Source organism: Puma concolor, chromosome D2 (assembly GCF_028749965.1).
Source record: "Puma concolor isolate L17-30 chromosome D2, mPumCon1.1.hap2, whole genome shotgun sequence".
Taxonomy (NCBI): Eukaryota; Metazoa; Chordata; class Mammalia; order Carnivora; family Felidae; genus Puma; species Puma concolor.
In genome coordinates this window covers 24,057,854-24,084,042 of record NC_141677.1, presented here as the reverse complement: position 1 = coordinate 24,084,042, position 26,189 = coordinate 24,057,854, and the positions used below count along the sequence as shown (strand labels likewise).

The 26,189-nt window shown below is 38.0% G+C and overlaps 1 long non-coding RNA gene across 2 annotated transcripts; it reads left to right on the top strand.

Annotated features, from left to right (window-relative positions):
- Positions 1 to 24,555, top strand: LOC147575947 (uncharacterized). 2 transcript variants are annotated; one of them, XR_015241980.1, is made up of 4 exons: positions 1 to 167; positions 15,124 to 15,214; positions 17,726 to 17,803; positions 24,216 to 24,555. It is a non-coding gene; the product is annotated as an uncharacterized LOC147575947 (long non-coding RNA). The 2 variants fall into 2 exon arrangements; XR_015241981.1 differs by lacking the exons at positions 15,124 to 15,214; positions 17,726 to 17,803; positions 24,216 to 24,555 and adding an exon at positions 10,927 to 11,288.
- Positions 24,556 to 26,189: the final 1,634 nt, after the last annotated feature.

Sequence of the window (26,189 nt, the reverse complement as noted above, 5' to 3'; positions counted from 1 at the left end):
TTATATTAAGTGAAATAAGTCAGAGAAAGACTGATACTGTATGACATCGCTTATATGTAGATTCTAAAAATGCCGTAGAAACAGAGAGTAGAATAGTGGTTACCAGGGGCTGGAGGATTGGGGAAAAGCGGCGATGTTGGACAGAAGATACAAACTCCAGTTCTAAGGTGAGTAAGTTCTGGGGATCTCATGTAAGGCATGATTAAGAAAGTTAATAATACTGTACTATGCACTTGAAAGTGGTTAAAAGATTAGATCTTAAATGTTCTCATTACAAAAAAGGAATGGTAATTATGTAATGTGATGCAGGTGTTAGCTAACCCTATGGTGGTAATCATTTTGAAACGTGTATCAATAACCTTAATACCTTAAATTTACACAATATTATATGTTAATTATATCTCAATAAAGCTAGGAAAAGTATTTCTATCCTTTTGTGAATTGTTGATTAGTGTGGAAAATATCCAAACCTTAATAATTTGACTCAATCCACTCAATAATTATCTCAATCCACTATCAGACTTGTAGTAATATTGCTTTCAGTTTTATACTTTGCTTTTTAATATGAATTATGTTATCTTTAATTTATAGAATAAAAATTATTTTATGAAGTCAAATTAATGACCTTTCCTTTATTTCTTTTAAATAAGGCAATTAATCACAGGTAATAATGCAAGGTCCTTTAAATAACTTGAAGCTACCATTACCATCATCATGACCACCACCACCATTTTAGTTTGGAGAGTACAGAGTAGAAAGTGAAACTCTACCTCAATCCTTCTCCCTCATCCAAACCCAAAGCAGAGGTAATAGCCAGCAGTTTTATGTAGATCCTTCAAAGCTCTTCTTTTACATAAATGTAAATCTCTGTTGTTCTCAGCCTTCTCATCCTTTTGGTCATTGAGCTCAGTAGAGGCAACTTTCAAAATACATTTGGAATTCTCTATTTTTTGTTTCCTTTCGTTTTGTTTTCTAGTTTCGCAAATTCCACTGTCTTCCCAACAACCCATTGTATTCACAGTGGTCCAAAATGATCATTTTAAGTTGTACTTTCCTTTAAAACCATAGAGTGGCTTTCCATTACGATTAGGTATAAATAAGCATCTTTTGCTAGCTTATTAATGCAGGGTTTGGCTATTGTCTGTTTCTGCAGCCTCCTTCATTGACTCTTGTGCTAACCAACACTATTTTTATTTTTCAGACCCTGGAAGCTCTTTTCCAACTCAGAACACACATTGTTCCCTCTCCTTAAGGTTTTTTCCTTCCCCACTTTCCTTGCCTAACTAACTCCTTCTCATCTTTCATGTTAAATATCACTTCTTCTGATGTGTCTTCCCTCAGTTTCCCCAATATACATAGTATTTCTCTTTTTGCACTTATAATTTTTCACTGTAATATTGATATAAATTGTTAATAACCACTTGTGTAATTATTTACTTAATATTTATCTCCCTCAGGGGTGCCTGAGTGACTCAGTGGGTTAAATGTCTCACTCTTGATTTCTGCCCAGGTCATGATCCCAGGATAGTGGGATCAAGCCCTGCCTCGTAGGGCTCTGTGCTGAGTGTGGAACTTACTTAAGATTCTCTCTCCCTCTCCCTCTGCTCCTCCTCCATTCGCATGCATGCATGTGCACACACTCTGTCTCTCAAAAAAAAAAGTGTCTCCCCCAATAGACCATAAGTTCCATGAGAGAATGTGTCTGTCTTACTCACTTATTGAGAGGGGAATATTATCTAGGAGAGAACACCAGGGAGACTTCTAAAGTACTGAAAGCATTTCATATTTTGATTTGGGTGGTGGTTATGTGATTGCACATGCTTATTTTTACACGTGCACAAGTGAATAAATTTGTAAAAACTCTTAAGTTTTATAAAGTTTCTCATGTATATATGTTATTCCTAATATTTATATTATTTTTCCATTTAAAAGTTTAATAAATTAAATCAAAGATATGCACTTTGAAAGTTTCTCATAATACATATCAGATTGCCCTTCACTTTGAAAGTTTCTCATAATACATATCAGATTGCCCTTCAAAAGCTGCAGCAATTTACATTTCCACTAACAGTATATAAGGGCACTCTTTTATCCCCATGTCCTCATCAATATGACAAGTCAAAGACAATATCTCACGGATGTTCAAATTTGTTTCCTTGATTATTGGCGAAATTGAGCTAACCCATCTGGGATTTATTTAAATACATAAGAATTAAATATTTTTTCCTATCCAGTGTTTCCAGCACCATTTAGTGAATAGTCATTCCTTTCCTCTTTAAATGTTATGCCATTAATATTTACCATATTTTTGTGATGTCAATGACCTTGATAATATAATAAATTCTTGTGTACAGGAGGATCTGTTTCTGAGATATCTGTTCTCTCTATTCATTTATCTCCATATTGTTGCACCAGCACCATGCTGATTAAATTAACATAACTTTTTAAAAACCTCATTAATCTTCTTTTTCAAATGTAAAAAGAATCCTGATACTTCAAATGATATCTAAAATGGTTTTATCAGAGAGCGTCTGGGTGGCTCAGTCAGATGGCTCAAGTTATGGTCCCAGGGTCGTGGGATTGAGCCCTGCTTCAGATTCTGCACTGAGCCATGGAGCCTGCAGGGGAATCTCTCTCTATTCCTCTGCCCCTCTCCCCTTGCTTGCGCTCTCTCTATTTCTCTCTCAAAAAATAATATTAAATTAAAAAATCAGAAATCAGTTCAAAAAAATACCAAGGTTTTGTTCTGCAATTCACCTTGAGTGGGGTTCCTCAGGAAAACAGACATCAAGATGGAGCTTTGCGTGCACCTAGTTTGATTGGGAGTGCTCTGGGAATAATGCGTGGGAGAGACTGGGTGAGGGGTGCGATGGAGAAGCTGATCTGCCACAAAGTTCCAACACAGGCTTCAGTTGATCCCTGAGGGAGCTAAGTGCTGAGATGAAACTGCCGAACTGACCAAGATTGAAACAAAAGTGCTACATCAACCAGTAAATGGTTACAGGCTGCCTCCAAGGAAGAAGTATAGTGGTCAAGGCCAAGGATAGTTCCTGGAAAAGAACTCAGCTAGGAGCTGACAGTACCACAGTACAGGCTGTGTACCACAGCATCCACTACACAATTTTTATAATACCACTTCCTCTTTCAGGAAAGTGATTAGCTTTTCCTTGTATTCAATTATTTTATATTTTAAATAATGTACCCAGGCTAGAAATACAAAAACAAACAACTGGAAAAACACAGTCACTTTTCTGTGCAGTAACTGGTAGTCAAAAAATAAACTCAGTAGCCTGAAATAATGAGTCAAATCAACAAGTGAACTTAAACAGTGCCCATCTCTTACCCAACATTAGCTAGAAGAATACTGTGGTTCTTACAACAAAGCACAACAAAACAAAAGCTAATCCTTCCCTTTGCTTCACTTTGGTTTTTCCAAACTCTTCATCCTTTTGAGCTACAAGTCAACTTCAAGAGCTTCTCTCATTCTTCCTGCTCATACTCTGCATCTTTTGACGCAGCTGACCACCAACACCTGGCATTTGTCTGTCCAGTTGTCTACTGAGCACCTCTTTCATGTCCGTGTATCTTTTGCCCCCAAACCTCATCCCTCCCTGAGTCTCTTGCCATCTCCTACTCTGGTCTCATAACCATCTTTCAGTTTGTGGTCAGGACCTAGCACGTCTACGTGTTAGGTAAGTCTGAACCTGCCTCTTGTTTTTATTCTCAATGCTATGGACAGAGTTCACATCAACACCATTTGTTACGTGGACTGGTGTTGTAGACTTCTAACTGAATTCTGAGTTTCCAATTATTCCTATTTATAACCAATTATGCTACTAACAAACAGTCATCACCACCTGTGCTCAAACACTTTGAAGACTTATCTATCCCTCATAGAATGAAAGTTAAGTGTATTTAACATGATGCAATGCTCTGTGTACTTTCGGCCTCACCTGACGTTTTGTTCTATAGCTTTGTTGGGCCACTTGCATTCTCCTTCTTGTTTGTACTGCTTCCCTATGTTTCCTTTCTCTATCTATAAATGTAATTCTTTTCCTGTCCCCCCTAAAGACACTGTATTTATCTTCATGATTCAGCTCAAATGCTACCTCAGTGAAGTATTCTTGGATTTCTATGGCAGAAATTAATTGTGCATCCTTTTATTCCCCATAGTGCTTTGTTTTACCATTCTTACAACATGTATCTTGTTCTTACATATTTAGATGTTTAGTGTGTTTCCCTGACTGGATTGGGTTTTAGAAAGCAGAAGGTGCTTATGTTGTTCTTCTTTGTATTCTTCACAAAGCCTAGGCAATATGAGTCTTCACTGCGCAAAATGTATGGTTGTGGAATAGAATTCTGGCATTTAAAAAAATAAGGAGGCAATTCTCTCATTCACTTGATTCACAATTGGCCAATACGGTACTTGCCAATATGGTAGCTACTAGCAGCATGTAGCTATTTAAATTTAAGTGGATTCAAGTGAAATGAAATGAAAAATTCGATTCCTCATTCACACTAGTCACATTTCACAACCTTTATAGCCACATGTGACTAATGGCTACCATACTGGACCACACAGATATGGAACATTTCTACCATCGCAGAAAGTTCTGTTGGGCAGTAGTACTCTACCACATTTGCACCAGAACGCTTTCAGCTACAAGTCATACAATACCCAACTTGTCTTAATTTGGGTTCCTCAAAAATAGACCCTGAGACAAGGTCTTATGCACATAAAATTTATTTAAAAGGTGATCCCAAGGTCAAGGAAAGCAATTTGAGGGGAGAAAAAGTGAGCAAAAGAATGGAAATAAGCCAGCAAAGATTGTGTTACTAAGTGGGTTTCTGCTTTGGGCTATTGGGATTCTGCTGGACTCCTCTGAGAACTGGTGTATAATGCATTTCAGAAATGCCCCACCAGACTGTGGAGCGGCTTGATCCCTAACTCCATTAAATCCCATTCTCTGTTGATTGAGGGTTAGAAAGCAGAGGCTCAAACTTACCCTCTCCCATCTCATCATTGCACCTTCAGGAAGAGAAGAGGTGTGGGAATTTGATTAGAAAAACATCAGAGTGTTGACAACTGGCTGTTATAGCAACAGATCATTTCAGGTGGGCAGAAGGGATGGGTTGGGGAATCAACAGATTCTGCTACACATTTAAATGGAGCTTAAACAACGACTACAATTGATTATCCTGCATAAGAATGTCTGGAAAAGGGAAAAATGAATGTTTGTGAATTCAGTGGTTTCATGGATAAGGAGCTATGGGTTGGTGGCCTTACAATAACCTTGACTTTTCTGCTGCCATCATCTCTAGTTCTCTGTAGCAGGTTCAAACTTCACAACTTCAGAAACAAGCTTCCCACAGACAGGATAGGGGTTAAACCTGGACTTGGAAGTTTTCTAAAAGCTTTTTTAATGTTTATTTACTTTTGAGAGAAGAGAGAAACAGAGGTGCGAATGTGGGAGGGGCAGAGAGAGAGGGAAACACAGAATCCAAAGCAGGCTCCAGGCTCTGAGCTGTCAGCACAGAGCACGACACAGGGCTTGAACTCACAGACTGTAAGATCTTGACCTGAGTCGAAGTCAGAAGCTTAACCAACTGAGTCACCCAGGTGCTCCTAGGGTCTTTTTTTTTTTTTAATTTTTTTTTAATGTTTATTCTTGAGAGAGACAGAGTGTGAGTGGGGCAGGGGCAGAGAAAGAGGGAGACAGAATCCAAAGCAGTCTCCAGGCTCTGAGCTGTCAGCACAAAGCCTGATGCGGGACTCGAACCCACAAACTGTGAGATAATTACCTGAGCCAAAGTTGGAGGCTCAACAGACTGAGCCACCCAGGCGCCCCTCCTAGGGTCTTTTCTAAGGAGTGAGAACTTTTTAAAAAGCCCCCCTAACGACTTCCTTTTATATCTCAGTGGCCAAGACTCCATCACATGACTGTGAAGAAGGCAGGGTAATAAAATTGCCATGATTGGCTTAAACGTGTTAATATTCACCTCTTGGTTTTGGGGGTAAGGCTAAGGGAGGCTGCCTTTCTTGAGCACACCACCCTCCTATACCAGAACCAAACAGGCTTCTGCTGGCAAAGAGAAAGGTCAACAGGAGTGGGAATGTGTACCTAGGCAAGAGTCTGTCAATGATATAGGCTCCAAATTTTGAGAAGGATATTAAAGTCAAGGGAATCTAGCAGAAAATGACCAGGATTTCCAGGGCCTGGAAACTATATCATATTTTGAGTAAATAATGGAACCAGACACAATCCAGAGCTCTAATGTCATTACATAACTGAACCAATCCTTGAATTTTCCTCTCTAATAGATAGAATATAAAGCTTAAAGGATATCATGATAGCTATCATTTAATATTTGAAGAAATAACATTAGATAGAAGATTAAATTTAATTGTGATGCATGAGGGGATATAGTTAAGACCAGTGTAGAAATTAGATTTTTTTTCATGTATTGGACAGATAGTTCCCTTTAAACAATTCATAAAATAACATGATTAAGTAAAGTAATATCCTCACCAATGAAAACTCAAGCAAAGGCAGAATCATACTAACAATTCACATTCCAGGGCACCTGGGTGGCTCAGATGGTTCAGCATGTGACTTTTGATTTCGGCTCAGGTCACGATCCCAGGGTTGTGGAATGGAGCCCCGTGTCAGTCTCTGTACTGAGCATGGAGCCTGCTTAAAATTCTCTCTCTCTCTCTCTCTCTCTCTCTTTCTATCTCTCTCTCCCCCCGTTCTGCCTCTCTTCCCATTCATGCTCTCTCTCTTTCAAATAAAGAACAATTTATATTCCAATAGTGCTATATGTATAAAAAGTATAAATTTAATTTATGCTTTCATATATTTATATTTATACTTTCAAAGTATACTTACATTTAACTAGCCTCAAATCCTATAAGGTGGTAATGCATAGAGATACTATTATTTCTGTTGTCCTTACTTAGAGAATAAAACTCCACAGGCTTAATGTTGCTCAAGATCAGGGAGCTAATAAATGGCATGGCTGTGATGCACACCCAAATTTCCTGATTCAAAACCATTGGCAATTCCTAAAACCTTATAACTATTAGGTTTGGTTCTACTGCCTTATTTCTTACTATTGGCAATCTGTTCCCAGGAATGCCCATCACTGTCCTCTCTCCTCTAGATAACTTAAACTTAGATTTCTTGTCCCTGCTGCTGTCTTTCTATATCTTGTAGATTCTGCCCATAATCCCCTTTAGCTGGCGATGTTTTATTTGGTATTAGTCACTATGTAGATTTTTACCGTTTCCAGTATGCTATTGGGTCCAGTTTGTGAATAAATAAAAATAGAGCTAGAGAAAGTCAATCTTGTTTCTCTCCTTGATCAATCTGAATTTTCTTTCTTTCGTGGAGTGTTCTGGTGTATTTCATGACTCAGTGGAACACAATAAACTCTGTCATTTCCTTTGTATTAGGTATTAAGGATTAGAACTGTTGTTTCAGTTACCCCCTCTTCTGCTTTTAACTTCCTTACTGGGGAAAATCCAGTGACTTCTCTATAGTCAGCACTCAATGAATGCTCAGTGAATTCTCTTAAAATAAATTATGGAATTCTAACCTGAGTTGTGAGAGCTTTTGATCTACTTCTGGATGTTGCTTTATGGTACTGTTTTTTACATTAGCACAAATGTACTGTTTCTCTAGTTCTTGTGTTGAAAATTTTAACAACCACCAGGTCTCCAAGCTCTGTAGGATTCGAAGCAACTATCTCCAGTTACCAAAAATTAAAAGTTAAAAAAGAAATTTTAAAAAGAAAAATATTTTGTATCTCAAATATGCTTGATGCAGGATTTTTCTTCAATTCCTCATGTGGACCAATTTTTAGCCAGGAAGAATGGTTGTTGATATTTTTCTGGTGACTTCAGTTTGTGTTATTTGGGAGCTACTCCAAAGAATGCCTAAGAATTCTTAACTCCAGAAAAATAGCAAAATAATGTCAAAAGATACAGATTAGGTAAATGACTTTACAATTACTGTCAGGATGGTTGTTTGTTTCATAATGTTCACTTCGATCCACTATTTCCTACTAATTAGTGCTTTATTTTGCATTAGCAGTAACAATAATAATAATAAACAACAATATTGAATAGTTATTAAGAGTTTACTATATCCAACACTGGATTCTGAGCATTTTATAAATTTTATGCAACAACTTTGTCAACAGAGAACTATTGTTATTCTCATTTTACACATTTGAAAACTGAGACAGAGGGAGGTTAAGGAAATTATCCTAAGTCACACAGTTATAAAGCAGCAAAGCCAAGATTGCCAGCCAGCCAATCTACCTAAAGAAACCAAGTGCTTAATCACTATGTTTTCATTATTATTATTATTATTATCATCGTCATCATCATTAATTGTGCTCACGAAGTTGAAATTTTTAGAGGGTTGGCAGGAAAGCATAAAAAAAAAACCCTCATTTCTTATAATGCATTAATGTATTTCTTCATTCCCTTCAAACAAACTCTTGATGTTTTAACTTGCATGTTTAAGTATTGTCCAACTTTAACTATTTCATTTCTATAAATTTCTACTCCTTGCCATCTACCTATAGAATATATGTGTGTGCGTGCGTGTGTGTGTATATATATATATATATATATATATATATATATTCTGTATATATATAATGTATAATGAATATAGAATATATATATATTCTGTATATGTATAATGTATAATGAATATATATAATTTACATATGTATATGTATGTTTCATATTGTTATATTAGTTATATGATATTATATATACATATATATATTATATACATATAATAAATTGTTAGGGTAGGTATTTCTGAGTAAATTCTCTGTTCAGACTTTAAAATCTTTGAGTCTAGAGACTGTGCCTTGTGAATTTTCTGAAGGGCTGACTTGACCTGTCTTTGAAGGAAGTGCAAACTAAGAAGTAAAAGCAACTGTGAGGAACAAAACTAACCAGAACAGTGAGGAGAAGGATTCTTAAGGACAATAAAAGACATGTGAATAAAGGAGATAAAAGGTTTAAATCACAAGCCCTGAAGGAGAAAAGCAGTTGAAGTAGTATAAATATAGAGGGAGTAAAAAATTAGGAATGTTTAGATGCTAATCTATAGGGCCAGAAATTCCAGATTAATTTTTATAAATTAGAGAAAAAATTCAGTTTCTACAAAGAGATACAGATCTATACAGGAAAGAAATTGAGATTATTACTACAGAGTCTCTGAACAATGAAGGAATAAAAGGAGCAAAAAGTCAAGGAGATGGATACGGAAAAAGTGTGGCAAAGCAATGAAAGAAAAACTAGGAAGAAAAATATTGAGGGAGCAATAGTCACAGAGAAATTCCTATGGTTTTTAATGACACAGATACATAAAATGTGAGAGAAAGGCGGCAGAGTTGAGTCATTCCTACAGCTGGCTGCTGAAGTAAGGCTGCAATGTTTCTTTATTATGACAATTGACCGGCCAGATAAATTATGATTCAGTAAGTTACAGGTGTGGGAAATGGAGTGGAAACGTACAAGGGACTCAGCAAACTGTAAAACTGCAGTGGCTTTATCAGTGGACTCCTGATGAGTCCATCTAGTTGATGAACATCTCTATCAGCCAGCAAATATAAATGACTTATGGGAATAATATTTCAAGGCATAATGACACAGCTATATCTAGTATTCTTCTAAGATCTGGGTTATTAAATATTAAATATCAAAGCTGTAAATTATAGTAGCAGCTTTATATAACTAAATTAAATTCAAACAAAACCTAATTTCCTTAATCATTGGCTGTAATCCTCCAGGAACATATGCTATTAACTCAACTACAAATGGCACAGAAATTGTATGACTTCAGTTAAGTTATTTGATATCAAATTCTAATCCAGGGCAGACTTCTCTGTAAATCTCCTACAGGGATTTTAATACTTCTACAATCATATTGGCTTTTTTTTACAGAGTAACTAATCTTTTCATACTCTTATTTCTCACTCCTTTATCCAATTTCTTTTTCTTTTTTTTTTTCTCTCAGAGCACATTTTAGGTCAATTTTTTAAAACAAACATCCTGTAGAATTAAATAAATAATATTGAAAATTATCACCAGAACTATCATAACCTTAGATCCTGCACAGAGAACTAATTAAACTTAACTGGGAGTATTTACAGATCCAATTAACTGTATGTGGCCATGTATGTCAGTGTAAACCCAAAATAGTAAAGAAATGATCAGTATAAGTTGCCTCATTGTCCCCATGGCCAAATGTTTATTATGGAGTTTGTTCAGTGATGAAGTGCATTGTGTCTATTGTAATTATGAACAAATGGTTTAAGTGAATTTATTTTGTGCTCTTCTTGGACAAATGTTAGCCATCTTTTTGAATAGTCCATTATGGGCATAGACTAAATAAATATATGATTAAGAATCTAAAATTGCTTCAAGTAAAAGAGTTTGAAGGGGAGAGAGGAATCAGTTCATATTATGGGGATTTACACAGCAGTAAGGAGATGAGAGCCTTGGCCAAAGTGGATGCCTGGGAAATTTGGGCTTCTGTTCATAAGCAAGGTAAACAGTGATGTGAGGCATGGAGAAATTAGTCTTGACAGACACTAAGAAGGAGGATGGTAATTAGTTTAGGCTTTAATCCGAGATGTCAGGCTTCTTGAATGTGAGGGTGGGGCAGTCCAAGACTGCCTTGAATTCAGCAAGATGGTAATTCAAGACAGTGGGCAGTTCTGTGAGAGGGGAGGCTTGCTTTCCCCAAGACTAAAAGGTCATACCTATCCCCTTCTGCATCTGTATGCTGAAGATTCTTAAATGTCATTTTCCCTAGCCCAAACTTTCCCAGCTTTAGGGTTTCTCCAGACTCATTTTTGCTTGCCTATTTATATCTTCACTTGGATGTCTTATAGGAAAATCAACAAGAACATGGATCCTATCACACTCAGGGTCTCATCATGAAGCAGATGGAACCCTCAAAATGTTAACTGAGACAAGCCTAATGAGAAACAGTTTACAAAGGTGTTGGTAAAATTAAAGGAGTCCATACAAGGTGCTAAAGCACCCTGGGATCGGTACCATTGGGAAGCTGTTATCTCCTTCAAGCTTACATGTAGGAACAAGGACAAGAAGCCCAGACAAAGCTTTGAGCCATGAAACAAAGTCCATCAGATTGAAGCAGCAATCCCAGAAAGAGTCACTGGTAGAAATGGGGTGACACTGGAAGGAATCAGAGGGAATAAATTCTTTTAAAATAAAATAAATTTTATTTTCTCCTGCCTCTTGCTGTTACCTCACATATATGCATTTGTGATATCTATCATCTATCTATCTATCTATCTATCTATCATCTGTATAGATTTATGTAGAGAAAGAAATTCTTCATTCATATATGTACATCTCTATATATGTCCATGTAAGTCCACTTTGTTCTATATTTAAAGTATACACAAGCATCAGTATTTTTACTGGTTACTATAAACAACTGGGTTGGGGACTGGCTTTGAGCTCTTGCTTCTCCTAGGGTCCCTCCACTGCCTAACTACAAGCATTCCCAAAGGCTAAGTCCTCAACCCTCTACTCTTTCTCCTTACCTCCTATTCCCAGAATTCAACTATTGTCTTTATACTACTGTGGGTTCTGGCGTCAAGGCACAAGTTTTAATTCACAGGGATAGTATTTGATTAGGAGTGCAGAATTTAAATTTTTTTTAACGTTTATTTATTTTTGAGACAGAGAGAGACAGAGCATGAATGGGGGAGGGGCAGAGAGAGAAAGAGACACAGAACCAGAAGCAGGCTTCAGGCTCTGAGCCATCAGCCCAGAGCCCGACGCCGGGCTCGAACTCACAGTCCGTGAGACTGTGACCTGAGCTGAAGTCGGACGCTTAACCGACTGAGCCACCCAGGCGCCCCAGGAGTGCAGAATTTAAAACAAGGTCCTCTTTTGCTATGAAAAAGTGTAGAATTAAAAATTAAATAGACTCACTTTTGCCCTTTCTTGACTAAAACTGAAACAACCCAAACGAACAAATAAAAAGATAAAGGGAGCAGGTGGTCCATGAAAGAAGTAGTAAAGGGTCTAATATATATTCTTAAACTAACCTTGGTTTGCTCTATAATCTTTTTTTAAAGTTTATTTATTTTTGACAGAGAGAGAGAGAGAGAGAGACAGAGCATGAGTGGGGGAAGGAGACACAGAATCCGAAGCAGGCTCCAGGCTTTGAGCTGTCAGCACAGAGCCCAAGGTGGAGCTCAAACTCATGGACTACAAGATCATGACCTGAGCCGAAGTCGGACACTCAACTGACTGAGCCACCCAGGCGCCCTATATAATCTTAAACAAGTTTTTATCAAATGTGTTTTTAGTTGTAAGAAACTCAAATGTTGCTGGACTTGTGGCTTTTGTGGCTCTCCAGTTTGCAGATAAAGTCATCAAAAGTCTTCCCTCAAGTCCCTGAGGGCAGGTGGATGCCCTGCATATCATTTGTACTTTATTGAGTGTCAGTGTCCTTTCGACAGACTGGGGCTCTTGCTCTGGCTACTCATGCGGTGGTGTTGATCACCTGCTGATATCCTCATCTGGAGCATCATCAGGTCCACACAGCCTTTGGAGCTCCATCGCCACTTGCCTTTGGCTCTTTGGTTTTCTTCCAAAAGATAGTAGGAGAATGCCTTTCCCTTCTCACACCTATGCTTCCAGGTGATGTGCCATGGTGGAGTGACCTGTTTCCTTAGTGATGGCTGGTTGTGGTACTCACCCAAAGCATGCAGGTGACTCAGGGCGGGAGTTACAGAACCACCTTGTAGAGCACACAGGACTGTTCTTCCCTCACCTGCTCAGACTGCTTATCTGAGTTTGACTCACAGAGCCAGAACTCTTCATCAGTTTTGGCGAATGATTTCTCTCAGGGCCCTCCTTGTAGTGGCTCTCCTACCATGTGTCTCTCATTTTACACTCACCTCCCATCAAACTACATCCCTGCTGTGGATGGAATTCAAGTTTCTGAGATTTATGGGTCCCACAGAAGCCTGGGGCATGACTAGGTTTACTAGTGGGGAATGTGCAGTGTGAGAGTAGGGTGGTAAGGGAAGAATAAACAGTCTCTTTTTCTCCAAAGGCAGGAGAACAAGTTTCCTTGGGTCCAATTGGAGTGAGACTGGGAGCTGGGAGTAGAGGCAAAAGGATACAGAGGGAGTTTGAAATGTGGAGGAAAGGGACCTGTCATCTACCTCTGATGCTAACATGCCCGAGCCTCAACTCTGGCCTCCAAATTTCTTGATAGGTTTATATGGTCAACCATACCAAGATCTTCTTTTATTACAATCTATGTTTAGCTAATTCCACTAAGGATATCTTCATATGTGAGTAAATTTTCAACTCTTAGTAGTTTTAGAAAATGATAAAAATTGTCTTAAATGTCCTTGATTCAAAATTGGATTGGATTGGATCATAGGCTATTTTTGAAGTTTCTTGAACTTCTTGTAAAGAGTACCACTGTCTGTTAACCTGCTCCCTACTGTTTCCATTCATCATTCATCACTCATTTAACCACCACAACCTTGGGAATTTGTTGTCGTCATTGTTGTAGAAGTTGATAGAAGTTAGTAACTTAGCCGTAGCTGTGTTGATATATGATTTTTCCTAAGGGTCTATGGGAAACATAGGCAGCATTGGTGTAATTCTTAGATCGTGGGCTTGTTAAAAAATTCCAATTTTTCCCCCTATATTGGGGGTTTGAAAAGATGAAACACTAAGAATTACAGTCAATTTCATACTCAATACTCAATTGAAGAATATTATGGGCTGAAAAATTCTGTACCAGAGGCTTCAAAGAAAAAAAAAGTGGGTCATTTTAAAGACATAAAGCTTACCTATTCCATTAGGTAATTTGGCAAGTCCAAATAGCTGCAGCCGTTGCTATGAAGTCTCCACAATTTTCTGAAGAGAGTTACTCTTCAAACCACAACTGCTGTTCAATAAAAAGAAAAGATTCTGTAGCCATGGAATTTGTGCAATATTTCTGCTTTATCAACTTTTGATACAGAAAGAGGGGGAAAAAAAAACCTTTAGTTTCCCCAAGGAAAGTCTGTACCAATCTATTAAATGAATCTAACATTGTACCTATTGGAGAGTTCAGAAATTGTTTCACAGAAAAATTGTATTGCTTTTATTTACAGTTTCATAGGCCATCTCCAAAATCTATGAATGCAGCACAGTGAAAATTTGAAACACCTAGTGTTGTTATAGACCAGCCTTTGTTTGGCTTTTCCTTAAGACATACTGCATAAAGGTGTTATATTAACATTGAAAGTATTTCAAGAGCTCTCTCTTCAACTTTGTCAAAAAATAGTCCAAAGAATTAAAACCACCTCCATACAAACATGGGCCTTGCAACAAATTAGAAGTTGGCTCTGTAACTATAATTTAAGTAAATTTTAAATTACACACACACACACACACACACACACACACCCACACCCACACACACGCTGTCTTTGATGGCAAATTCCTCAGACCTAAATCACACTTTTTATAACCCAGCTGGTGGCATGAAGTCGAGATGTCAAGGTGATCAAACTAGGGCATCTGTTACTCCTGGTGATGGCCAAAGATGATAAGTGCATCATTCCCACAGCCAGAGAGGAATAACCTCCAATTAAGCCTATTCACATAGCTGGGGTCTCTGCTAGACCCTCCAAATAAGCCCTTTAAAATCAGGTTTTTTTTACCATGACAGCTTAAAGATTCAGAAGAAGGGGACACCTGGGTGGCTTAGTAGGTTAAGCATCCAACTCTTCATTTTGGTTCAGGTCATGATCCCACAGTTTTGTGGGTTTGAGCCCAGCATTGAGCTCTGTGCTAGCAGTGCATAGTCTCTTTTGGGTTCTCTCTCACCCTCTCTCTGCACCTCCCCCACCTAATAAATAAATAAAATTAGAAAAAAAAGATTCAGAGGAAGAAATACTCTATCCCCACCCTGGAATCTAAGGCACTCACTAGAACAGTACCTGAGGATGGGGATAAAGTGTGTCTTTCCCCCATTTTATCTACCAGGCTCAACATATGGTAAACACCCCATAATATTGACTGTCTCTTCTCTTTCACAGTCATCCTCCTACTATTGGAAATTTTGTTGAAGAAACATGGGAAGATTTAGAAATTTATAATTTGCAATCCAGCCCTCAAAATACCAGGAAAGTATGTCTTCAGATACCCTTTATAAAAAAAGCCTCATTTAGGGTTTGTGCCAGACTGGAAGTTTAATGGAATTGTTTAAGACATACAGACAATAATTGGACTGATATACTTCAAATAAATTCCCTCTTCTGTGATAGTAACAAATATCTCAGGTTAGGCTTGATCACTGTAGTAGTCAGCTCAGGCTGCTGTGAAAGATAACGCACACTGGGGTCTTAGACAACAGAGTTTTACTTTCTCACAGTTCTGGAGGCCGAAAATCCAAGAACAAAGTGTCTCCAGGGTTGATTTCTGATGGGACCTCTCTTCCTGGCTTGCAAATGCCACCTTCTTGCTGTGTCCTTACATGGTCTTTCCTCTGTGCATGCACAGATTGAGAGAGAGAGAGAAAGAGAGAGAGATCTGGTGTCTCTTCTTCTTACAAGGATACCAGTCCTAACGGATTAGAGTCCCACCATTATGACCTCATTTAACTCTAATTCCCTCCTTAAAAGTCTTCTCTAAGTACAGTGACATTGGGGATTAGGATTTCAATACAGGAATTTTGAGGGAATTCAGTCTATAACATCTGATTTCCCAAGTACTTAAGTTATGAGATATCAAAGAGAAGAGTAAATATCACTCAAGGGTTTTGTTTCCTCTTCTGGGAAAAGGGTTAGAGTATTTTGGGTTGTACCCAGGATAGTTATATTGTGTTAGGTAGAAGAACGATCTTGCTATTTGCCTTATTTTAAGGTTAAGTATGGTTTAAGGAGAAATGTAAGGGTGACAAGTTGACAAGGGTGGACTGGTGGTGACTAATTAAAAAAATTTTTTTAAAGATTTATTTATTTCTGAGACAGAGAGAGACTGAGCATGAGTGGGGGAGGGGCAGAGAGAGAGGGAGACACAGAATCAGAAGGAGGCTTCAGGCTCTGAGCTGTCAGCACAGAGCCCGACGCAGGGCTCGAACTCACAGACCACGAGATCATGACCTGAGCTGAAGTTGGACGCTCAACTGACTGAGCCACCCAGGCGCCCCTGGTGGTGACTAATTTTATGTGTCCACTTGAATGGGCCCAGATTTTTTGTCAAATCAAACATTATTCTGGGTTTTTCTGTAAGGGTGTTTTTAAATGAGATTAACATTTAAGTTGATGGAGTAAAGCAGATTGTTCTCTATAATGTGGGTGAGCCTTATCCAACCAGTTGAAGGTCTGCATAGAACAAAAGTCTGGACCTCCCTCAAGTAGGAGTGAATTCTCCTGTCTCATGGCCTTCAAACTGGGACATCTGTTCTTCCTGGTTCTTTAGCCTGCCATTCTTTAGATTCCAACTGGGACACAAACTGTGCAGATTTTAATCTTGCCAGCCTCCATCATCACACAAATCAACAGTTTATAATAAATCTCTTTATGTATTTTTTTCTGGAGAAGTTGACTGATACAATCATCCCTACCTTTCAAAGGTCAGCTATCTCCAACTTATTGTCATTTAATCGTATATGCACACATTTGTTGTAAATGTCTCCTATGTAGTCAGGGTTACAGTTTGTTGTTGCACAATTTAGGAATCAGAAAATCATAGCCATAGTTCTTACAGTTTTCTGACTCCTAATTTGAGTCAGAAATTTGAGTGATTACAAAATATTCAAATGATGACAAAATATTTCCTAAATTCTCTAATTTACTGGCTGCATGACCTAGCATGAATTGCTTATTTTTTTCTGAAATTCAGTTCCTCATTTGGAAATGGGGATAAAAATACATCCCAGTTTTATCTCATGAAATCACTTTAGAGTCTCATGTGAAAATTCTTCTGAAGATACAAAGCATCATCATATGATTGGATGTATTACTATTACTGCATAATACACATGTTCATTTGTTACTGTAGGCTGATCTTAAATTTAAAATTCCCAACTTTAGGAAACAGATCTTATTATGAAAATCTCTTTTGGTTAAACCAGGGATCATATGCTGCTACCCTCCATGCCTACTCTTTGGCAAACATATCAAACCTACCAACAAGGCACTTTCCCACAGAGCTTGTGAAGAACTTTGGGATTCTTCTAATGTCTCCTATTCCTGGCAGACACTATCAGTGGACCTGAGTAGGCACACAAGTTGACACCTTGCTGTCATCTCTGAATTGGTTACAAATCCAGAAATTCTGCAGCCCAGCCTGCTCTGTCAAAGGAATGTGTAGATTACTGTTAATTTATGTAATGCAATATGGATCTGTGGATGAGATGGATAATATATATCCAATCTCAGTGACTGCATTTAGCAATAAGAATCATAACTTCTTCATCTGCTTTGCAGCACAACCCCCACCATCTTTAACCTTTGTGGTCAGAAATGCAGACAGGTCAGCTGTCATCTGCAAATTTCATTGCAAATGGGAGTTGTCTTTGTAGAAGAGAGTTGTTTGAAAGGGAACAAGAAATCGGATTGTGTGCCAAGAGAAGAAAATAAGCTAAATTATCCACATTCCTCACCACCTTTTTTTCACCCTCCTCCCCCATTATAGGTACAACTAGTCCTTCTGGGGATGTTTTCTCAATTCTTCTTCAGATTTCATAGAAGAAACCTGAGGTCTGTGATTAAAGTAAGCAGAAGGTTTTATGTTTCTTTTGTCACTGAGTCGTAGAGAAGAAACAAAACAAAACATGTTCAGCTCAGTCTCAACCGAACCAATCACATAGCTTTATTAAACATAGCATCAACAGAAAGAAAATATGAAGTCCTTGCCCAGGAAGGATGGATGCCAAGAACAGAGTAATTTTCTGGCTTTGTCCTTGATATCTATAAATTTTATTCTTTGTGCAAGTCACTACGTTCCTATATAGCTGTTGATATTAAACATTGGGGGAAACTTACAAATGGACAGTGAAATGCATTAGGGATTACCAGATGTTAGCTAGCCACACTCCATGAGAACCCTATTCACATCTGTTTTTGACCTCCAAAGTACATAAAGCACTTTCTTTTCTCTTCTATTATTCGATCTCCTTATTTTTGTGGCCAAATATATATTGGATGCAAAAAATTTTTCAGACCAAAACTTGGCATGTGAACTCTTGATTTGGCTGCAGTTGGGTTACCACCAATTTGCAAAATAAAGTATGAATAATAATCCAAGCTGTAAGAGTGCAAAGTAAAATAAATCTTTACTTTACCATCTTATCAGAGAATATAAATCAATCTGGCACATACGTCAACCTTAATTTCTGTGTAAAGGTTCCAGATGTAGTTATGATTCTATTTTATAAATATAACCAACATGTTATATATAATGAGAATTAAAGACCCCATGGATCTCATGAATGGCCCTTTCCTTACAAACACAATCTAAACCCAGAGCCATGGAATTCTACTGAGTTCACTTGACAGTGTTGCCTCTACACAGGTTTTTCTCATCTCTATTCCTGCCACTTCCTCAATTCAACTTCTTTCCCCTCTCCTTATTTCCTACTGTGTCTATGCCTCCCCCCTACCTGTGGACAAGAGATTAGCCCTTTGGAAAACAATCAGGGACACAAAGGGAATTGTTTTTAGAACACATATCTACAGAAATGATTTGGGATGTTGGCCTCTCCCATGTTTTGTATCTCAAAACAGCCTTCAATATTAAACTCTTGCTTACTGGTTTTGAAACCAGAGCCCTTAGTTATACCAGAACCTGCCACTGCTACTCTCCCTGCCTGGCACCAGGGCAGCAGCATGGGGCTCTCTGCCCACTGGGGCTCTCTGCCCACTGTGTGCAGGCCTTGCATACACAGGCCAGGCCACCAGGACGCTCAGCCACACTCAAAGTTGAGAAAAAACCCACTGGCTCCCACCTAGTATGTATCTCCCACTTACTGTGGTACAAGCGCTTGGCCTTCTTTAGGGCCACAATAGCCTCTGAGAGCAAAGCTCTTATAAGTGAGGACAGGGAGGCTTAGAGAGTTAATGTACTTGCCTGTAGTTAACAGAGGTAGGTTGGCCTGATCCCAAAGCCCATGCCTTCAACATGAACTGATTCCATCCTGGCCACATTAGAAGCAATCCCTTCTAGCCATTCTTCCCATTTCTGTAACCCTTGGTCACTAGGCAGAAGGCATCTCCACCTATCTCCTCTTCTTGTTACATTTCCATCCCTTACTGCCTTGCCATTCTGCACCCCCAACAGCACCAACACCCAGGATGCATTCTCCTGGCACCCCATCGAGTTCTTACCCTCAGGTATCCTCTGTTGAAGTCAGTGTCACCTGGGTTGAACGGCCTCTGCCTCTCTCAACTCTCTGGGCATCTCATTTTATTTACTCAGAAGCTTCATACATTGATTGGTCTTATTTTCTACTAAATTTTCTTTTAAGAGATTTCTTTTTACTTGCCCTTATCCCTAGAGAAACATCAAATGTCTTGCTACCTCAATTTTCTTTTAGTCCATTGGCTTCTTCAATTTCCCTTTTTGCCCTGCCGATTCTGGACTTTACAGCTGATGACTGAACAACTGACACCAGCCATTCTTGGCTCCTTTAGATCCCTATAGTCTGCACATCCTGCCTGGGAGTACTGAACCCAAGATCCACTTCCTCTGTACCTTCTCTACACTTGGACAGCTGAACGCTGCCAAAGGAAATTGCTTATTCCCCTGTTTGTGTTCAAACCAGCTCAGAATTGTTCACTAGCCCTTTATTTACCTTTTCTTACATTTGACTTTTCCTTCAGCCACAGTCCAAATCTTTATCACTCTCCCCAAGTTGCCCACTCAATTCAGCACACGGTCTCAGATCCTACTTCACTGTGATGAGTGGTGTCCTCAGGGCTGATCTCGGCTGACTTCCCATTGCCCTTCAACCCCTGCTTTATCTAAACTCACACCCTTCCTTCCTTCCTTGCAATCTCAGAGGACAAATTACTTTTGCCTGGTATCCCTACCTCCTTTCTCTCCATCTGGCTAACTCTTCAATTATCTCCTAAGGCATCTAGGGTGGTCATTCTTCCATGAAGGATTCCTTAAAATTGGTCCTGTAGTTGGACTAGGTGCCTCTCCTTGGAGCTTTCTCGGCACCTATGTCTGCCCCTGTGCTTGTCAGGTTCTAGGGTAAAGCCACTTGGGTGTTTGCTTCCTAGACCAGGATATGAAGTCCTCAAGGTTAGAGACTGGGTCTGATCCCCTTTAAATCCTCAATGCTTCCTGCAGACCTGTCACATAAAAGGGGACACAGTTTTACTTACTTGTTTTTGTTCTCAAACTTCCTTCTTTAACTTAGCTGGATGTTAAACACCAGATCAACAACACCCCCACCAGATCAACAGACTCACTAAGGAGCCTGTCTTAAGCTTTTACATTTTATTTCTATTAAAAAGAAAGATTATATACATAATTCACTATATGATATATATTATGTATGTACATATTTATACACAAACACATGTATATATTCATATTTCTTAGTACTTTACATGCAATAAAAAACATATTTTCTTTCACATTCTTACCACCACGAAAAACTAAATGACTTGTGATTTTGGACAAGTCACCTGCCCATTCTGGGCCTCAGTTTGCAGTGAGAAGAATGATAAGCTCTGTGGTCTCTTCAGCACTGAGATAATTTTGTCAATGACAATGATAATAAAGCAGAGACTCTAGTTATGGGAGATGACAAATGAATAATTGACTCTGCTATTCTGCAAGTATTCTCACATTATCACATAATTCCTTTATCTGATATTTTTAAAGTGAGAATTTGAATTTTTAAGCTACTTTGAAATAAAATGAAATAACCAAATAAAATATTATAAGCATTTTAAAATAAACCTTTTAATATTGTAATAGTTTTAGATTACATAAACATTTCAGGGATAATTCAAAGACTTCCCATATACCCCTCATCCAGTTTCTTTCTTCCTAACAACTTATGTTACCATGTTACATTAGTCACAACTACAGAACCCACATTGATATATTACTAGCAATCAGACTGTAGACCTTATTTGGATTTCACTAGTTTTTCCAGCAATATGCTTTTTGTCCCCATCCAAGAAACTACATTACATTTAGTTATCTTGTCTGCTTCCTCTGGTCTGTGAGAGTTTCTTAGTCTTTTGCTTATTCTTCATGACCTTGACGATTTTGAGAAATACTGGTAGGGTATCCAACAGAATGTCCCTCATTTTGAGTTTGTCTCATGGTTGGACTAGGAGTATGGGCTTTGGGGAGGAAGACCTCAGAGATAAGGTGCCATTCTCATCACATCACATCAAGGGCACATACTATCATCATGACTTGGCATTGTAATGCTAACTTTGACCCCAATGTATTTTCACAGAGCATCTTCATGTTCATTTCCTCATGTGATTCTTTTAAGGATCATGGAGTGTGCAAGGCTGGCCCTTTCAGCTCGATTTTACAAAGAAAGACCCCAAGGCAGGGCTAGAACTAAGGCATTAGGACTGCCACCTCATCAATCTCTTCACAGCACCCTACCCACCTTCTAAATCATATCTAGAAGAAGCATTTATAGGAAGTAACACATTACAATGCTTTTCAGTGTAAACTCCTTTTAGTGTTCCTGTGGTTAATAATTTCCATGATTAACATGACCCAGTAATTCCACTTCTTGGTATTGACCAAAGAAAACAAAAACACTAAACCAAGAAGAGATGCATCCCTCTGTGTTTATAGAGCAGCATTATTTACAGTAGCCAAAGTATGGAAGCATCCTAAGTGTCTACTGATAGATAAATGAATAAAGAAGATGTAGTATATATTCACAATGGAATATTACTCAGCCATAAAAAATGAAATCTTGCCATTTATAACAACATGGATGGATCTACAAGATATTATGCTAAGTGAAATAAGTCAGATGAAAAAAAATTATCATACGATTTCACTTATATATAGAACCTAAAAACATACCAAGTGAACAAACACAAAAAAGTAGAAATAGACTCACAAATACAAAGAGCAAATTACTGGCTGCCAGAGGGAGGTGCATAGGGGTATGGGTGAAATAGATGAAGTGGAAAATAAGTAACAAAATTCCAGTTATAAAATAAATAAAATAAAAAGAGAGAGATGGAAACAAACCATAAGAGATTCTTAAATACAGAGAAGAAACTGAGGGTTGCTAGAGGGGTGTTGAGCGAGGGGATAGACTAAATGGGTGATGGGCATTTAAGGAGGGCATTTGTTGGGATTAGCACTGGGTGTTATACGTAAGTGATGAATCACTAAATTCTGTTCCTGAAATCATTATTACACTATGTTAACTAACTTAAATTTAAATGAAATTAAAAATAAAATAAAATAAACAAGTCATTGGAATGGCAAGTACAGCATAGGGAATGTAGACAATAATATTGTAATAACTTTGTATGATGACAGATGGTAACTACAATGACCAGGGTGAGCACCAAATAATGTATATAATTGTTGAATCACTGTGTTGTACACCTGAAACTAATATAATATTGTATGTCAACTACACATCAATAAAAAAAAAACTTAAAATAAGTTTTCATGATTAAATGCTATAGAGTATATTCAAATCATAGCTGTAACCGTAGGCTTGTTTGAAAAAATTTAAAATGGGTCAAAATGCCCACTTAAATGAATCAAGTACATGAACTACATAAACTAATATCATGATCTAAATTCGTGTTTTGAATAAACTTTCTTTTTCAAGCTGATTATATTGTGTTTGATAGTCATACTTTACTTTTGTAAATATTCAGGCTTTCTTACCAAACCCCAAAAATCATTCGAAAGAAGGTTGTTTTCTCATCCATAAAATAAGCTTGTGATTACAAAAGGATGTGACATTTTGTTTCAGAACAAATGTGTGAATCACTTTTCAATCAGATGGGGAGGGAACCTGATAACTGTCCCTCTGAAGACACTAATAACAGCAATAATAAAGATCACTTTTTATAATTATAGCAAAAATAATAATAATAATAATAATAATAATAATAGCTAACATATTTAGCTCTGCCTGTGAGGCAGGCTTTGTGCTAAATGTCAATCTCATTTCATCCTCAAAATCTATGGATTAAGTCCTACTAATATCCTCATTCTGCCAATGAGGAAACTGAGGCTCAGAGAGAGAAACCTACCCACCCACGTTTACAGATATCACATGCTTGAAGTGTTTAGTTTGCTCAGGCTACTGTAACAAAACAGCACAGATGGGGTGGTCTAAAGAGTAGACATTTACTTTCTCACAGTCTGGATTGCAAAAAGTCTGAGATTGGGAGGTTGAGTTTCTTCTGAAGCCTCTGTCCTTGGCTTGCAGATGACTGCCGTCTTGTTATGTCTTCACACGGTCTTTCTTCTGTGCTTGTGCATCCCTGGTGTTTCCCTGTGTGCCCAAATTTCCTCCCTTTAGAAGGACACTAGTCAAATTGGATTAGGACCCACCTTAATGGCTGCGAATTTATTCAATCACCTCTAAAGATATTATCTTGAAATCCGGTTACATTCTGAGGCACTAGAGGTTAGGATTTAATATGTAGACTGGGGTGGGGGGCATAATTCAGTTCATAATAGGAGCTGTGATTCAAACCCAAGCCCTATGACTCCAGAGTCAAAATCTTAATTACTCAGCAATCCTGGCAGATGAGTCTCACACTATTCCAGGCAGTAAAAACGACCAGCATTGTCAGACTTGCTGTTATCTTCACAACCAACCATGCAGTGACTCCACTTATCTGTCGTCTCCTTCAGGAATGAGGCCTTGAGCTCATACCAATGACATTTACCAGCTTTATTACTTACCTTATCATTTACAAGCAGCTAGCCCTAGAAGAAGACTCAGCTATGGTATCTACCAGCTGGGCAGTCACACAATTCTGTTTTAAGGTGTTGTTTATTCAACCCTCATGCATATCTTCATTTATTTATTCAACAATTATTTACTGAGTGCCTGCTATATTTCAGGCATTTTTATAGGCACTATTGAAATATCAACCAATTTAATCCTTACAATAAATACAAAGGTACTATCATTATTCTTATTTTATAGAGAAGAAACCAAGGCTCAAGGAGATTAAGTAATTTGCCTACAACTGCATCACTTAGGAGGTGAAGCCAGAGCCTGAAGAAAGCAGTTTGAAGAAGGCAACCTTCCTCCAAGTCCTTCACCTACACTTTAGATTTATCTTCTTTGCTAGCTTTTGAAGTGTCTGAAAAATGGGGGGCCTGGGTGGCTCAGTTGGTTGAGGGTCATGATCTCACAGTCTGTGAGTTTGAGCCCTACGTCGGGCTCTATGCCGACAGCTCAGAGCCTGGAGCCTGTTTCAGATTCTGTGTCTCCCTCTCTCTCTGACCCTCCCCCGTTCATGCTCTGTCTCTCTCTGTCTCAAAAAAAATAAATAAAGGTTAAACAAAATTTGAAGTGTCTGAAAATTGATAATTACCACTGAAATTTACTTAATTTTTTAAAGAAGAGTAATCATTACTATTACTGCTAACTTAATAGAACTCTCCTTTTGCTCCACTATTATACATAATGTGAAACAGTTGCTGTTCTATTTAATCCACATATTTCAGAACAGCCAAGAAATCTGAGTTTTTCGATTCAAATTTTGATCTAGAAACTAAGATTTCACCTTTGAAATGATAGAATTAATTTTTAAAAACAAAGAGGACACAATAAAAACAGTACTGGAAAAGTGTGAGGGGGTGGACCAGGACTTTTGAGGACTTTCAGGAAGATAGAATTGGACAAGCAGGATTGGTGTCAGTGGAGAAACCAGAGGGGAAGAAAATAGCCTGAGCTAAGCAGAAGTGAGCACAGGCCTTCTGTGAGAGCCCCATAGAAGCTGAAGTCATACCAGCAAGAGCAAACAGAAGTTGTTCTCAAGGGATTTACACATTAACTCTACTCAGGACAGTGGAAATGGTTGAGGATCTTCTCTGCTTCCTTACTCAGAGTCATTGATGATGTCAAGCTAAAATCTGAGAGCTGTACTTTTGAGAAAGATGGGAGTGGGGTGAGACTCCTAGTAAAAGTATAAGAAAGTCAGAGCATTCATGAGGAGTGGATATGGATATTTACAGTAGCCAGGGCTGGGGAATGACAGAGAATATAGATCAAGGATGCTCTATCAAGGACTGAATGAATACCCTAAGCACCAGCTCTCAGAGGAACTCTCCTTACCTTGACATCACAGTCTGCTTCTCCTCACTGAATCCCATAGGGAAGCTGATCTGACAAATGTATCCTGCCCTAGTCCTTAGGTCCATAACCGACTCTCTCATTCAGTAGACAGCAACTCAGAACACCTCTACCAAATTTGTCTCTTGGCCAGCCTAGTTCATTGTTTGCAAATATAAATGGACAACAAAGAATCATCCTATTTTTTGAAGATCACCAGATTATAAAACCCTGAAAGTGAAAGAAGGAATGAATAAAAACTGAGCAATCAATGAAGTGAAAGCAGAAATGATCATCAGGAAAGATAAAATTATGAATAATAGTAAAGGAATTTTAAAAGCTATTGCATCCATCAAATGATAACAAGCTGCTATGAAAAAAATGGGATATCAATTAATTAAGCAGTTAATAAGAAAGGCTTGTTACAAAATAAATTGGCCAAAAGAAACACTGATAGAGTTGAACAATAAGATAAAATCATCTGAAGATTAAGTCAGACATCGGGAAGAGAAAGTTAGGAAGCTCTATCAGAACATAGATCAAAAAGACAAAAATGGAAAATATAAAGCATTCCAGAAGGAGAAAACAGAAACAATAGGGAAGAAATTATCAAAGAAGTAACAGAAGATCAACTTTCCTAAATAAAGAAACAAGACTAATCTGTAGGGTAGTGTAAATGGAAAAAGTCCAATATCTATTTACACACATTCAAATGATAAACATTCCAGGGATTTGAAAAAATCCTAATAATTCCAGAGATTAAAAAATACTTATCTACAAAGAGAAGACAATGAGATGTACATGAAACTTCCTATCAGTAATACTGGATTCTGAAAAATA